Raw genomic sequence first — 15,769 nt, 5'->3', positions numbered from 1 at the left:
GAACATTTTTCTCTGTCACTAGCGTATTCAGTAACTATTCATAAATCACAAGGACTAACCTTAGATCAAGCATTGATTGATATTGGTACCACAGTCTTCAAAAAAGGCATGTGTTACGTAGCACTGTCACAGCTACATACACTGGAAGGACTGTATCTAGTGAATTTTGAGGCAACTGCAGTCAGCGCAGACATTCCTTGCATCATAGAGTACAATAGACTGCGTGCACTGTATACATCCCATCTGAACATGAACCCTGTTCCTCAGAAACCCAAAGGTTTGAAAAGAAGGCTCATGCAATCAGAAGTTGTAAATGATTTGGCAACACTATCAGCAAAGACATTGAAATCAACTCATACTACATTAACTACCAAAAGCACAGACAAAAGGAGTACACAAGACAAGACATACTCAACTCCACAAAAAAAGTGCCTCTTCAAAGAAACCACGTACCCTTCCATCAAAGTACTCAGACACAGAAGTACCTGGCCCATTCAAATTTTCCAGTGCAACAGGTGTTAATTGCTATGCAATTGTAACAATGAATGTTCTATTCCAAATGCCAGCAATTGTTGAACAAATTTATTTGAATGGCACAGACCAGTTGTGTCTGCAAATGCTTGTCCTTCACAGAAATGCAGTAAGTAATCCAGACAACATTTACAGTGTCTCAGGAATAAGGCAAGAATTGGACTACTGTGCTGGAATAGTGAAATTCACGTTAAAACTGACAAGAAGATCCACAGGAATTTCTAATGTTCTTACTACAAATACTGGAAAGGAAAAACATACTCATCAATGAAATCTTTCACATTTCCTACATGTGGAAACATACATGCAGTCCCTGCAACCAAGTCATTCAGGAACAAGTCCCTAACAAATGCTTTGTGTATGTAGCAATACCTACCATTCCATTTCAGCAACTGGTGCAAAATGCAAACCATAGCATATTGTGTGCATCATGCAATTCTGATAATCATTCAACACTATATATACACTCACATAGTCAATATGTAATATTAATGCTGATGGAACCAAAAACAACTGCAAACTTACTGCCTTCACACACGGACAGGTCTCACTTGGCAAGAAAACCTTCACAACAGTAGCCATAATCTACCACACAGGCGACACAACCAGTGCAGGGCAATCTACTGCATACAATAGAAAACCATGTTCATGGTGGGAATGCAATGATACTTCCATCATTCCAAAGCAGAGATTACCTGCAAATCCTGCAAATGCCGACATAATCGTTTGGAAGCCAACATTTCCACCAAAAGTCACTTAGCATACAGCAAGCATTGAAGAAATACATTACAGTGTGTGTTGGAAAATTCTATCCCCAATGAACCCAATGAGTACACTCACACAAACTTTATGTGTACAGAAATCACAGTCGCTGTATTTTTCACAGGATACGTAAAAGGGAAAGTACTAAGTATGAGGGCTCAAAACTATCCTCAGTAACCTCTGAAACCACAAAGTACGGAAATGAGTCATCTGCTCTCTAAGACTCCTCATACAACTGCAAGACAGATGCAACTATCACTACATAAACCCACAATGGGAGACTAGCACTTCAGAATGTACACAGATGTGAAAGTAGCAATAGGAATGTAGGAGCTTGTAAACGTACCCAGTAGGAATGGGACACTGAAAACAGTTAGACTATGCCACCTGGTATCTAACTGGAAACAGAATGCTACAATGTTATTTGCAGCAGTAAAACAACCCAATTAAACCTTCAACAAAGACTGTGCTACAAATATATCCTCAAACACTTCCAAAGTATGAGCAGTTACAGTACGCCAACAGGTACGTAACTACCATCACAATTCTGCAGTAGCACCGTACAATGCACAATACGTGCAAACCAGCAGCAACAAACAAACGCATAAAGAAACAGTGCTACCAAAAAGGAACCAAGTAAACATTTACAAAAATCTAAAAGCTAAACAACGCCACCCACCCTACCATACATATAGGGCACAAAGCGTAAACCATTACATTTCCTCCTACTGCAAGAGTACACCTTAAAAATGGTTATAGCCACTCCAAACGTTAGTGTATTTCATTGTGCAGCATAGCAGAAAATCTGATTGGAAGGTTTTTTTAATCCAGCATGGATTTTATTTCCCCCACAGACCCAATGATTATGCAAAGAAACACATGAACTGCGCACATTGCACAGTACACTAGTTCAAAGCGTAGTACTTATAAAGTACTAGTTATGAGGGTCCACAAAGTAAATACATATATGCAATGTATTGGACTACAAAGTAACAGAATACCTGCTCTAACATGTTCAGTTCTCTTTTCCCACAGATATTGGAGCACTGATGACTACAACATGTCACAATCCATACAGAACAAACAGCACAGAAAGTATGCAATTAGTGGTATCATACTTCTATACAATATCCACAGTGCAATGTGTGCACTTATTTCTGCCATGCATATAGCAGTGCCACACTTTGCAATGCACACCTACAGTACACTAAACACCTTGTGCCTACGGCCTACACGCTTCACTACACCCAGGGTCATATCCTCTTCGCCATCATGTTGCGGCCCGAAACACATTGTGTATAGGTGCATTATAAATACCCAATAAATTAATAAATACATCCTTAATAGCCAATAGTGTAATGTCCATATGTGTAGGCCGACCAGGTACACAAGCAACATTGCTGAAATTGAGACCAGTCTCTCACTGTGTCTTATTAATAATATTGAAAAAGGCATTGAAGAAGCATTGATGCAGTATAGACTGACTCTTCCTCCACCCTTCTACAATACCTCTATGACAACAAATACTTCCTCTTGTGTGTGTGTATATATATATATATATATATATATTACATGGCCACAGTAGTGGCCATGTAGTTATGGTTAAGTTGGTGTTTCAATAGGAAGAGCACTTTTTGGGTGGCTTATAACTTCGCTCCTCCTGGACGAATCCTCACCAAACTTTGCAAAAAAGTATATGGCCCACTCTGAATTGTTTTGCAAAGTTTGGTGAGGATTCGTCCAGGGGGGAAAAGTTATAGGGGGGGTCCCAACACTTTTATTTTCCCCCATAGACTGAATGGGAAAAAACTTTGCGCACGGCTACAGCCCGAACCGCTGGACGGATTTACACCAAATTTGCGGCAGGAGCTGGGGCTTGGTCCCAAAAGCGTGCTTTTGCAAATTTGGTGTAAATCCGTCCAGTAGTTTTTTGTGAAATGACCAAAACGTAAGGCAAAAAAATGAGTGATATCTGTGTTCGCTTCGCGGACGGACTTCCCTGTTCGCTCTGCGGACAGCACCCCGATTGGCCCATGGCCTTGCGTCATGTCCGCGGACATGCAACGTGTTCACTGATTGGACGGCGAGGGGCGTGGAGGCCATCAGATTTTCTGTGGCGCCCGCCATCTTGTATTCGCCGTCGACCGCGTACAGCGTGGTGAAACGTGGATAACATTTTTTATTTTCTGCCGTGTGTTGGTGTGTAAGAGTGTTTGGGGAACGTGGGGGAGTATGAGATAGGTTCAATGTTTTGTTTTTTTATGTGCTAGACGTTTTTGTTGCATTTGATTTGTCCGCGGAGAACACGGCTGTTCTGGCATTTTGTAAATAAACTAAATGGTGGGGTGTTTAGAGGACGGAGTATGTGTCATTTTTGTTCGCAAGGAAGGTAAGAATGAGCTATGAACACTCGCAGTGTACTTAATTGTTCGTAAATACACAAACTGGGGGTGTCCTCAGGACACTGTCCATATTGTAATCTGTCTAGTTGAATGTGTTCTAAGAACACTTGCGGTGTCCCGAAATGGTTGCAATTACACAAAATGGGGGTGTTCTGAGAACGTTGTTTGTATCGTTCGTTGTCTGGGTGAAAGTGTTTTAAGACCACTCCTTTTGTCCGCTAATAGTACAATTTCCTATGGGCGTCAACCGACTTTTTGTCCATTAACGAAATGATAAATCTGGCTGGTGTGCGCCGACATTATGTGATAATCCTATGACTGGCGCTATTGACCTGGCTGACTTGCTTTTGCGACACTAAATCATATCTCCCACCCCTAAGCCTGATATTATCAAAGCATTCATATTCCCCGCCTCTCTCAGTGACGTTACAGGGTGCGTCATCAAACGCCCAGTCCTCTACAGTCCTAAGTGACTTTACACAGAACCGGGAAGACAACACATATTATGTCACAACACAGCGCGCCACAATTCGGAATATGAAACAGTGATTTAAAAGCAAACAGCAAGATTGTAAATTTTGTAAAGTACACTTATTTGACATCAAATGTTTAGAGAATATTCAGCAATTTGTATTTGTCTTTGTTGTCGATCCGCAAAAGTTCATGTTGAGGCACGCGATGTTCCTTTGCGGTACATAGGGTGTTAGATCAGCTTACAACTCAGTGCGCCACAATTCGGAATATGAAACTGTGGTTTAAAAGTAAACAGCAGGATTGTAAATTTGGTAAAGTACATTTATTTCACATGAAATGTTTAGTGAATATTCTGCGATTTGCTATTGTCTCTGATGTCGATCAGCAAAAGTTTATTTGGAGCCACGCGTTGTTCCTTTGCGGTAGATATGCTGTTGGTTTATGATAAAAGCAGTAAATGGTCGCTCTGATAATCGGAAGGTTGCTCCAACAACGAGCCATTGGTTGGTATGTTGTTTGTAGCTGCTAGTACTGCGTAAGGGCATATTGGTCCTTGGCGATTGTCCCATAAAATAGTGAGGGTCATGAAGTTGCATATTTGGACCTGCACCTGGCAGTTGAAGATCCCATCCGCTGGAGTCTGTAAATCGTGACATAGGCAAAATGGGGCCACATACCTGTTTTAAAAAACATAAATTAGTCTCACCAGCCGATCTTCATTAAAAATCATCATTTTATTTATTAGGGCGTGAAACTATTTGCTATCGAAGATAGTGCAACGGAGTATGTTAATAATAAAATAATAATATTTTCCCATTCATATAGCGCCAAGAACAGTGAGGTATCTAAGCGGTGCTTATTATTAACCACGGTGTGTGGTGCTCATTTATCGACCACGGAAGGATGAAAGGCTGAGTTTGGCCTTGCCGGGCTTCGAACTTGCGTTAGCAAGCTGTGCACGGATGTCAAAGCAAGCGTTGTACTCGCTGTGCCACTTGACAAGCTACAGTGAAGTGGCACAGCGAGTAGAGCGCTTGACCGCCTATAGACCGTTTAATTTATTTCTATTAACCCACCCTGTGTCGTCTGCCTTTTTCAGAGCCCTCTAAACGACAGGGGATCAATTCGGCGGTGATAGTGCGCGGTAGAAAACATTATGCCACTTTCAACGAACAAGTTCAACTTGAGCGGGTTTTAATGCTACGCTATTGTAATTATATTTGGTATAAAATAATCTAAAGGGTTACTTACAGTACAATTGCAATTTCCATTGTCTACGAGTAGTGCAGTCCCAAAATACGACTCCGCGTGTGCAAACGATCTTTTGCATAGTGATATAATATATAAAAGTGGTTTTGTTTCAGAAATTTCATCCTTATCTTCTCTTACGTTTTAGCAACACTCCTTCAAGAGAAGTCTTTCATCACAATCTCTGTCTGTCAAGGTCAAAACACAATACAACCTTATAGTCCGCTTCGTGAGCCTCTCCGGGCCCAAGAAAAAAATGGAAGCAACTGACCTTCACTGTGAACAAGCATAAATTCTTACTTTGTAACATTCTGTGTAAAGCCATCTGTGAGAAGTTGGTTTTTGCACGCCATGTTTGTATATTGTTTGCGTGATATTAAAAAAAGTTTGTTTAAGGGACGTTATGGTTCTAAGTACAGCCGAAAGACCCCTGAAAATCGCAAGTTATGGTAAGCTATGAAAAATAACTCGCGCCACCACCGTGCACTGCTAAGACTAACACCCAGGACATCAAAGATGACATCGCAAATGTCATTGATGAAATCACTGATGACATCACAAGTGTATGTACTTTTCATGGAATTTGTGTACTAGGGATTTTTATTATAATGTTGCGAAAAAAGTGTCAAGGATATTGCAATAAATATCAGATCGTTATTAGTGCTTTGAACGATGCATTGATATAAATAGCATTGTGTTATGGGATTCAATCTAGTATACTGAGCTACTAATGGAGAAACATAGCATTGTGTGCAGAGTACAAGATGAAAGTATAATATTTGTAATGTTAATATGTTGAATAATGAAATGATAATTGTCCTGAAATGTTAGAAAATTCACAAAATGGGGGTGTTCTGAGGACGTTATTCGTATTGTGTGATTGCTTAGCTGTATGCAATGAGGGAATGGCACAGAGAGTAAAGTGGACGCCGTCCGCGGACACCGCGGCTGTTCGTGGACAGGGCGTGCTACATCCGGGTTTTTCCAGGAAATCCAACATGGAAAGAAGGCTGTACGGATCAGCCAATCAGATGTCGAGGTTGTGGATTTGTGTTGAAAGAGACTGTCAAGCCGATTCATGGAATTATTAGCGCGGCGCAAGTGGCCAAAAACGTGCGAATCGCAGTGGAATAGCGAAAATCGCAGTGCAAGTGCGAAAATCGCACGAAAAGCAGCGCACATCGATTCATGGAAGGCCGTGCACGAGAAAACCATCGGATGTGCGATAAAAAAGTGCGCGGCGCACGTTGGCGCACAGGCCATCTAACGGCGTGCGCCAGGTTACAGCGAAAATCGCACAGGCCACAGCGAAAATCACACACAGCGCGGCGCACGCAACAAAAGTAGGCGGAACACGGGGCGTAACACTCGGAATGGGGAACAACTTGCCAAAATGTGGGCGTCACGGGGGAAGCACAGGGTACAAGTGCACGGAACGCCCACACGCTCGCCTACAACACGTATTCATGGAATAGAATAGGGCAAAAAAGCGCACGCTCAAACCAGCGCACAGGCACAAACACGACCGCCACAAGAAAGCAGGCGGTAGCGTCTCTGCGCCTGTAAGAAATGTGCGCCAAAAGGTGCGCCAACAAATAGCACCTATATACAGCCATGATGAATGCCCAATACTGTGGCCCTCCAGGACAAATGACGTGCAAAGGGGTACCCACAAACACAGACACGCGCTGACAGAAAAAAAACGTGTGCGTATATACCGGGGTGCGCGGGAAGTCTCACACGCGAATTGGCCGGGTACGTGGATTACAGGGGTGCGCGGGAAGTACCACACGCGATATGGCCGGGTAGGTGGATTTCAGGGGTGCGCGGGAAGTCCCACACGCGATTAGGCAGGGTACGTGGATTTCAGGGGTGCGCGGGAAGTTCCACACGCGATTTGGCCGGGTATGTGGATTTCAGGGGTGCGCGGGAAGTTCCACACGCGATTAGTCAGTGTACGTGGATTGCAGGGGTGCGCGGGAAGTTCCACACGCGATTTGGCCGTGTACGTGGATTTCAGGGGTGCGCGGGAAGTACCACACGCAATTTGTCAGGGTACGTGGATTTCAGGGGTGCGCAGGAAGTTACACACGCGATTTGGCCGGGTACGTGGATTTCAGGGGTGCGCGGGAAGTTCCACACGCGATTTGGCCGGGTACGTGGATTTCAGGGGTGCGCGGGAAGTTCCACACGCGATTAGTCAGGGTACGTGGATTGCAGGGGTGCGCGGGAAGTTCCACACGCGATTTGGCCGTGTACGTGGATTTCAGGGGTGCGCGGGAAGTACCACACGCGATTTGGCCGTGTACGTGGATTTCAGGGGTGCGCGGGAAGTACCACACGCGATTTGTCAGGGTACGTGGATTTCAGGGGTGCGCGGGAAGTTACACACGCGATTTGGCCGGGTACGTGGATTTCAGGGGTGCGCGGGAAGTTCCACACGCGATTTGGCCGGGTACGTGGATTTCAGGGGTGCGCGGGAAGTTCCACACGCGATTTGGCCGGGTACGTGGATTTCAGGGGTGCGCGGGAAGTTCCACACGCGATTAGTCAGTGTACGTGGATTTCAGGGGTGCGCGGGAAGTTCCACACGCGATTAGTCAGTGTACGTGGATTGCAGGGGTGCGCGGGAAGTTCCACACGCGATTTGGCTGTGTGCTCCCAGGTATTACCTGTACACCCTCCACGGCCCCTGCAGGCAGCACACACCACAGTGGACTACCCTGCACACCTGCTCATGTCACCCACCACCCCCCAGCCACCAGGGGCACCCTCCACCAGGCCCCCACCCATGTCACCCACCACCCCCACCCCCCAGCAGTGCAGGGGCATCCTCCACCAGGCCCCCACCCATGTCTCCCACCACCCCCACCCCCCAGCAGTGCAGGGGCATCCTCCACCAGGCCCCCACCCATGTCTCCCACCACCCCCACCCCCCAGCAGTGCAGGGGCAGCCTCCACCAGGCCCCCACCCATGTCTCCCACCACCCCCACCCCCCAGCCACCAGGGGCACCCTCCAACAGGCCCCCACCCATGTCACCCACCACCCCCACCCCCCAGCAGTGCAGGGGCATCCTCCACCAGGCCCCCACCCATGTCTCCCACCACCCCCACCCCCCAGCAGTGCAGGGGCATCCTCCACCAGGCCCCCACCCATGTCTCCCACCACCCCCACCCCCCAGCAGTGCAGGGGCATCCTCCACCAGGCCCCCACCCATGTCTCCCACCACCCCCACCTCCAGCAGTGCAGGGGCAGCCTCCACCAGGCCCCCACCCATGTCTCCCACCACCCCCACCCCCCAGCACTGTGGGGCACCTGCCAGCAGGCCCCCACCCATGTCTCCCACCACCCCCACCCCCCAGCAGTGCAGGGGCATCCTCCACCAGGCCCCCACCCATGTCTCCCACCACCCCCACCCCCCAGCCACCAGGGGCACCCTCCACCAGGCCCCCACCCATGTCACCCACCCCCCCCACCCCCCTGCCACCATGGGCACCCTCCACCAGGCCCCCACCCATGTCTCCCACCACCCCCACCCCCCAGCAGTGCAGGGGCATCCTCCACCAGGCCCCCACCCATGTCTCCCACCCCCCCCCCACCCCCCAGCAGTGCAGGGGCATCCTCTACCAGGCCCCCACCCATGTCTCCCACCCCCCCACCCCCCAGCAGTGCAGGGGCAGCCTCCACCAGGCCCCCACCCATGTCTCCCACCACCCCCACCCCCCAGCACTGTGGGGCACCTGCCAGCAGGCCCCCACCCATGTCTCCCACCACCCCCACCCCCCAGCAGTGCAGGGGCATCCTCCACCAGGCCCCCACCCATGTCTCCCACCACCCCCACCCCCCAGCCACCAGGGGCACCCTCCACCAGGCCCCCACCCATGTCTCCCACCACCCCCACCCCCCAGCACTGTGGGGCACCTGCCAGCAGGCCCCCACCCATGTCCAACGCATGTCTCCCACAACCCCCACCCCCCAGCACTGTGGGGCACCTGCCAGCAGGCCCCCACCCATGTCACCCACCACCCCCACCCCCCAGCAGTGCAGGGGCATCCTCCACCAGGCCCCCACCCATGTCTCCCACCACCCCCACCCCCCAGCCACCAGAGGCACCCTCCCCCAGGCCCCCACCCATGTCTCCCACCACCCCCACCCCCCAGCACTGTGGGGCACCTGCCAGCAGGCCCCCACCCATGTCCAACCCATGTCTCCCACCACCCCCAGCCCCCAGCACTGTGGGGCACCTGCCAGCAGGCCCCCACCCATGTCACCCACCACCCCCACCCCCCAGCAGTGCAGGGGCATCCTCCACCAGGCCCCCACCCATGTCTCCCACCACCCCCACCCCCAGCCACCAGGGGCACCCTCCACCAGGCCCCCACCCATGTCTCCCACCACCCCCACCCCCCAGCCACCATGGGCAGCCTCCACCAGGCCCCCACCCATGTCTCCCACCACCCCCACCCCCGTGCCACCATGGGCACCCTCCACCAGGCCCCCACCCATGTCTCCCACCACCCCCACCCCCCAGCAGTGCAGGGGCATCCTCCACCAGGCCCCGACCCATGTCTCCCACCACCCCCATCCCCCAGCAGTGCAGGGGCATCCTCCACCAGGCCCCCACCCATGTCTCCCACCACCCCCACCCCCCAGCAGTGCAGGGGCAGCCTCCACCAGGCCCCCACCCATGTCTCCCACCACCCCCACCCCCCAGCACTGTGGGGCACCTGCCAGCAGGCCCCCACCCATGTCTCCCACCACCCCCACCCCCCAGCAGTGCAGGGGCATCCTCCACTAGGCCCCCACCCATGTCTCCCACCACCCCCACCCCCCAGCCACCAGGGGCACCCTCCACCAGGCCCCCACCCATGTCTCCCACCACCCCCACCCCCCAGCACTGTGGGGCACCTGCCAGCAGGCCCCCACCCATGTCCAACCCATGTCTCCCACCACCCACACCCCCCAGCACTGTGGGGCACCTGCCAGCAGGCCCCCACCCATGTCACCCACCACCCCCACCCCCCAGCAGTGCAGGGGCATCCTCCACCAGGCCCCCACCCATGTCTCCCACCACCCCCACCCCCCAGCCACCAGGGGCACCCTCCACCAGGCCCCCACCCATGTCTCCCACCACCCCCACCCCCCAGCCACCAGGGGCAGCCTCCACCAGGCCCCCACCCATGTCTCCCACCACCCCCACCCACCTGCCACCATGGGCACCCTCCACCAGGCCCCCACCCATGTCTCCCACCACCCCCACCCCCCAGCAGTGCAGGAGCATCCTCCACCAGGCCCCCACCCATGTCTCCCACCACCCCCACCCCCCAGCCACCAGGGGCACCCTCCACCAGGCCCCCACCCATGTCTCCCACCACCCCCAACCCCCAGCAGTGCAGGGGCATCCTCCACCAGGCCCCCACCCATGTCACCCACCACCCCCACCCCCCAGCCACCAGGGGCACCCTCCACCAGGCCCCCACCCATGTCTCCCACCACCCCCACCCCCCAGCAGTGCAGGGGCATCCTCCACCAGGCCCCCACCCATGTCTCCCACCACCCCCACCCCCCAGCAGTGCAGGGGCATCCTCCACCAGGCCCCCACCCATGTCTCCCACCACCCCCACCCCCCAGCAGTGCAGGGGCAGCCTCCACCAGGCCCCCACCCATGTCTCCCACCACCCCCACCCCCCAGCCACCAGGGGCACCCTCCACCAGGACCCCACCCATGTCTCCCACCACCCCCACCCCCAGCACTGTGGGGCACCTGCCAGCAGGCCCCCACCCATGTCCAACCCATGTCTCCCACCACCCCCACCCCCCAGCACTGTGGGGCACCTGCCAGCAGGCCCCCACCCATGTCACCCACCACCCCCACCCCCCAGCAGTGCATGGGCAGCCTCCACCAGGTACCCACACATGTCTCCCTGCCCCCAGGTCCTGACGATACTCAATCATGGCAGTAATGGGCAGCATACCCAGCACAAACACCCAGTCAAGGATTGCATCCACCCACATAGTGAATGCAATTACATGATACAGCCCCAATGGCAAGTATGTAAATGAACACATGTCCGTCACACACACATACACAATGGGTGCAAGTGAATGTCAAAACCCATATCATGACATGTATGAAACCAATGAGAAAATACCACAAGTGAAAGTTAAAAAAACATGTATTAAAGATGAAAAATAAGTAAACAAATCAAACATACAACAATGGGGATAACAAAATAAATGGTCCATGTCCGAGAACAAATGTAAAAATAAAAAAAAGTAATCCAAAAACAAATGTTGTCCAAAGCAATATCATGTGGAAGGAAAATAATGAAAAACCATTTCCTCATGGTGAACACAATAATTAATAAAAAAAATGTTTCTTCAAAAAGCAAACTATATACACGAATATTCCAGGGTCCATGAGCCCAACACCATAAATGAAACCTACTACTACCTAATGAAAAAAATATATACAAAAAAGTGGCCATTGTCCGAGCGGTCCAAAAAAATAAAAATGAATAAAGGAAACCTAACACTAACTAACCAAATAACTATATACAAAGGCAGCGGGCAATTCCTGCGGCTCACTCGGTGATGTTGCTGGCCAGGGCATCATTGAACTCCATGTCGATGTCCTGGAGGCGGGACTCTGTCCTGGCCCCGAGGTCTCGCAGGGATAACCCCATGTTCAGCTCAAACTCCCTGCGAGCTTCCTCGAGGCACTCAGCCCGCCTCAACGCCCGACGCATGGAGAACTCCGCCCTGACCATGGTGAGCCGCTCCTCTTCCGCCCGCTGCCGCTCCGCACCTATCCACTGGACCAACTGCTCCCACACGGAAGACACCACCATCCCAGGGTTGCCCTGCCCTCCGGCCGATGCCTGCCCCTCTGATCTTGATGGCCCCGAGCCATGATGCCTCCCACGTCGAGCCTGCTGCTGCCTCCGACGCCACTGCCTCTGCCAGCACGACGGCATCCAGGCTGATGGAAACCACCGACGCCGTCGTGCACATGCCCTGCCCGATGATGCTGTCACATCTTCCATCTGCTGGGGTCCAGTTGCTGTGTTGTCCACCCCTGCTGGACCTCCGACTCCCAACTATGGCAGGGATGGGATCCCCACCGAGCTGGCTGCATTGGTCGGGGCAGGTCCACAGGGGGCCCTGGTGGCATCTGGGCCGGAAGACGGCAAGGAGAACGACTGGTGTATAGCCTGCACAGAGGAGGAGAGGGCCGCCAGATTGGCCAACACATGCAGCAAACCCCCGAACATGGCCGATCCCAATTGGCCCACGTCGGCACGGTGCACTTCGTGATGACGTGCGTGCTCCTCCCGGGAAGCACGCACGGCATCACGAATCACAGCCGTGCGCATCGCTACCCCAATCAGGACCTTCTCCACACGGCCAGGGGTTCCCACGTCCGCAGGTGGAGGGGAGTCCGGTGACATGGACATCCCCTCTACCTGCGGACGGGCCTGGGACGGGGCATCCCTGCTGGTGCATGGTGGTGCACTCACAGGGTCAGGGACAGCGACATGCACAGGCCCCTCCACGGTGACCTGTGCTGCCTCCTGCCCCTGGCCCTGGACTGCACCACTTGCACCAGCAGGGATGCCCCCACCAGGCCCCATGTGTGCCCCAGTGGCGGCCTCCTCCTCCTCTGTGCAAACCACCAACCTGGATGGCTCCTCACCGTCTCCCACTGTAGCAGGCCCCTGTGGGGGCTCACCCACCCCTTCCGCTGCAGCCATGGGGGCATCCCCGCCGCCTTGCTCCACAGCGCCGTCTCCGCCCTCTTCTTCACTAGCCGCTGCGTAGAGGGAGACAAAGAACACAAGCATCAGGGTACTGTACAATGGTCCCCTAGACAGGAAGCAATAGCAGATGAGCACCACTGTCAAAGTACACTTCCATCATGTCCCTCCACAACACATGGGTCAGTCCAGGCAAAACACACACAGTAACAGGCATGGTGCATGCCATGGACATTTCCATGCATGTCCAATGGACTCACATGCATCATGGCTCATGCCTATCACATGCACACACTTCACCTCAGTCACATCCATCTGGCCCCAAACACACCAAACACAGCGGATACAAGGGTAATTTGGCTGCTTCACTGAATCTGTGCATTGTCACACACATGTGTCATGCATCCATGGCATGCACAAGTCACAGACACGCAGGTCAGGCACACAGACATGGCTACCATATATGTACCTGGCATCAGCACCCATCCCTCACCCCCACCCATGTCCAGGTACAGAGACTGGCATGCTCTCATGTTCAAAATCTGCATAGGGCTCCCCATGCGGCATTTGAACACATGCAACAACCATGTGGGTCACACATCACTGGTCGCACATGCATTACTATGATGTCCCTGCACACATACATGCATACATGGCCTATGGCACACATACAGGCAAGTATCATAGAACCAGCACACCGCAACATGCCCTGTCTCACACAGTAATGCTTGGACACTTACCGCTCAACTCCAGACGGGCCTCCCTCTCAAGGATCTGGCCGTGGAGCGCTGGGCGTACGCGTTCCAGGACCCTCATCTGGATGGAACTCATGCGGCCCCGGCCCCCCTCCACGAGGCGCCGGGCCTTCACAAGGGTCCTGGACTTCAAGTCCTCCCAGCGCTTCTTGATCTTCTGGACGTTGCGGGTTGCCACCCCCTCCGCGTTGATGGCAACCACACAGTCGGCCCAGATCCTCTCCCGTCCTTCCTTGCTGGCGCGGGACGATCCAAAGAGGGCATCATACTGCCCCAGGACATGCTCCACCAGGACACCAACTTCGGTGGCAGTGAAGCTGGTGCCCCTCTGCCCCTCTGGCCTGGGGTTGCCACTGGTGCCAGATGTGGAAGTGCCCGACATGGCAACCCCAGAGGCAGGTGTGGGTGGGCAACTGGGTCCTGGAGCTGGGCTGTGGAGCGATGTAATCCCAGTCGGGAGTCTTCAGTTCCAGCAGGGGGGGACACAGCAACTGGACCCCTGCAGATGGCTGATGTGCAGGCACCAAATGGCAGGGCACGGTGGCAGCAGGCAGGCAGGCAGCAGCAGATGGCACGTGGGAGGCTGCTCGGGGCACTGGGGGGCAGTAACTCGGCCTTCTGGGCAGGAGCGTGGTCTTCCGTGTGTTTTCGCGTGGCCAGCTTGATACGGAGTGATTTGGCACGTGAAAATCCTGCACGTCAGCGTGAAATCCGAGGAAAGGCCCTTAGCACGTAAGCGCGTCAGCACGCATACGCGATTCTATTGGACCAGAGTCCCTCAGCGCGTAAGCGCGTCTGTGACGTGACCCGCACGGGTGTTCCCCACTCAGCACGTGATGACGGAGCACACGTGGAAATACTGCACGTCAGAGTGTCATCGCGTGTAATTGGACAAAAGTGCGCGTACACGCGATTGGCCTATGTACGTGTATTTCAGGGGTGCGTGGGCACTTACACACGCAAGTACGTCAGCGCACCTGTATCCCGTGGTGCGTGGGAATTTCCACACGCTATTGGACTGGGAACTGGATTCCAGGGGTGCGCGGGTCACACGCTCGCCTAGAACACGCGCAAAGCATACATTTGCGCACTTTAACAATAACAAGCTCAGACGCCAGGATGAACATACCGTTCCTAGCAGCAGTGGGCGTGGGCTACCAAAGGAGGAGGAGGAGGATAGTCAAGGCCAGAATATTCACACCCAGAACCAGCCTTTTCGGGATGCCTGATGACCAGGTGTATGGGAGGTACAGGTTTCCACCACACATAATACTGGACCTGGTGAGTGAGTGGGAGGATGACCTCACATCACCCACCCTGTGCTCCCAAGCACTCAGCCCCCTGGAGAAGGTCCTTAATGTACTGCACTTCTTAGCCACTGGATCATTTCAGCGGACAAGTGCCATAGTGGTTGGGGTGTCACAGGCCACCCAGTCACGCTGCCTACACCAGGTCTTGAACATCATCACTGCACGCCCATCAGTCCGCAGGCACATATACCTGCCCAGAACACCTGCAGAAAGGCATGCTGCCGCCCTGGATTTTTACGGTGTGGCACGATTCCCCAAAGTGCTAGGTGCCGTCGACTGCACCTACGTCCCCCCAGGGCATCTGAGCACATCTATAGGAACCGCAAGCACTGGCATTCCATCAACGTGCAGGTAGCATGTAATGCCAAGGGAATCATCACCTCAGTATATGCCAACTATCCCGGGTCCACCCACGACAGCTTCATTTACCGAATGTCCATCCTAAGCCGGGACCTAGAAGCTGGGCGGCATGGCGATACATGGCTGCTTGGTGAGTATGTATGCCACTGCACATGCATGCATGTTGGA

Source organism: Ambystoma mexicanum, chromosome 6q, assembly GCF_040938575.1.
Source record: "Ambystoma mexicanum isolate Mex_15411 chromosome 6q, UKY_AmexF1_1, whole genome shotgun sequence".
NCBI lineage: Eukaryota > Metazoa > Chordata > Amphibia > Caudata > Ambystomatidae > Ambystoma > Ambystoma mexicanum.
This window is presented reverse-complemented; position numbering follows the sequence as displayed.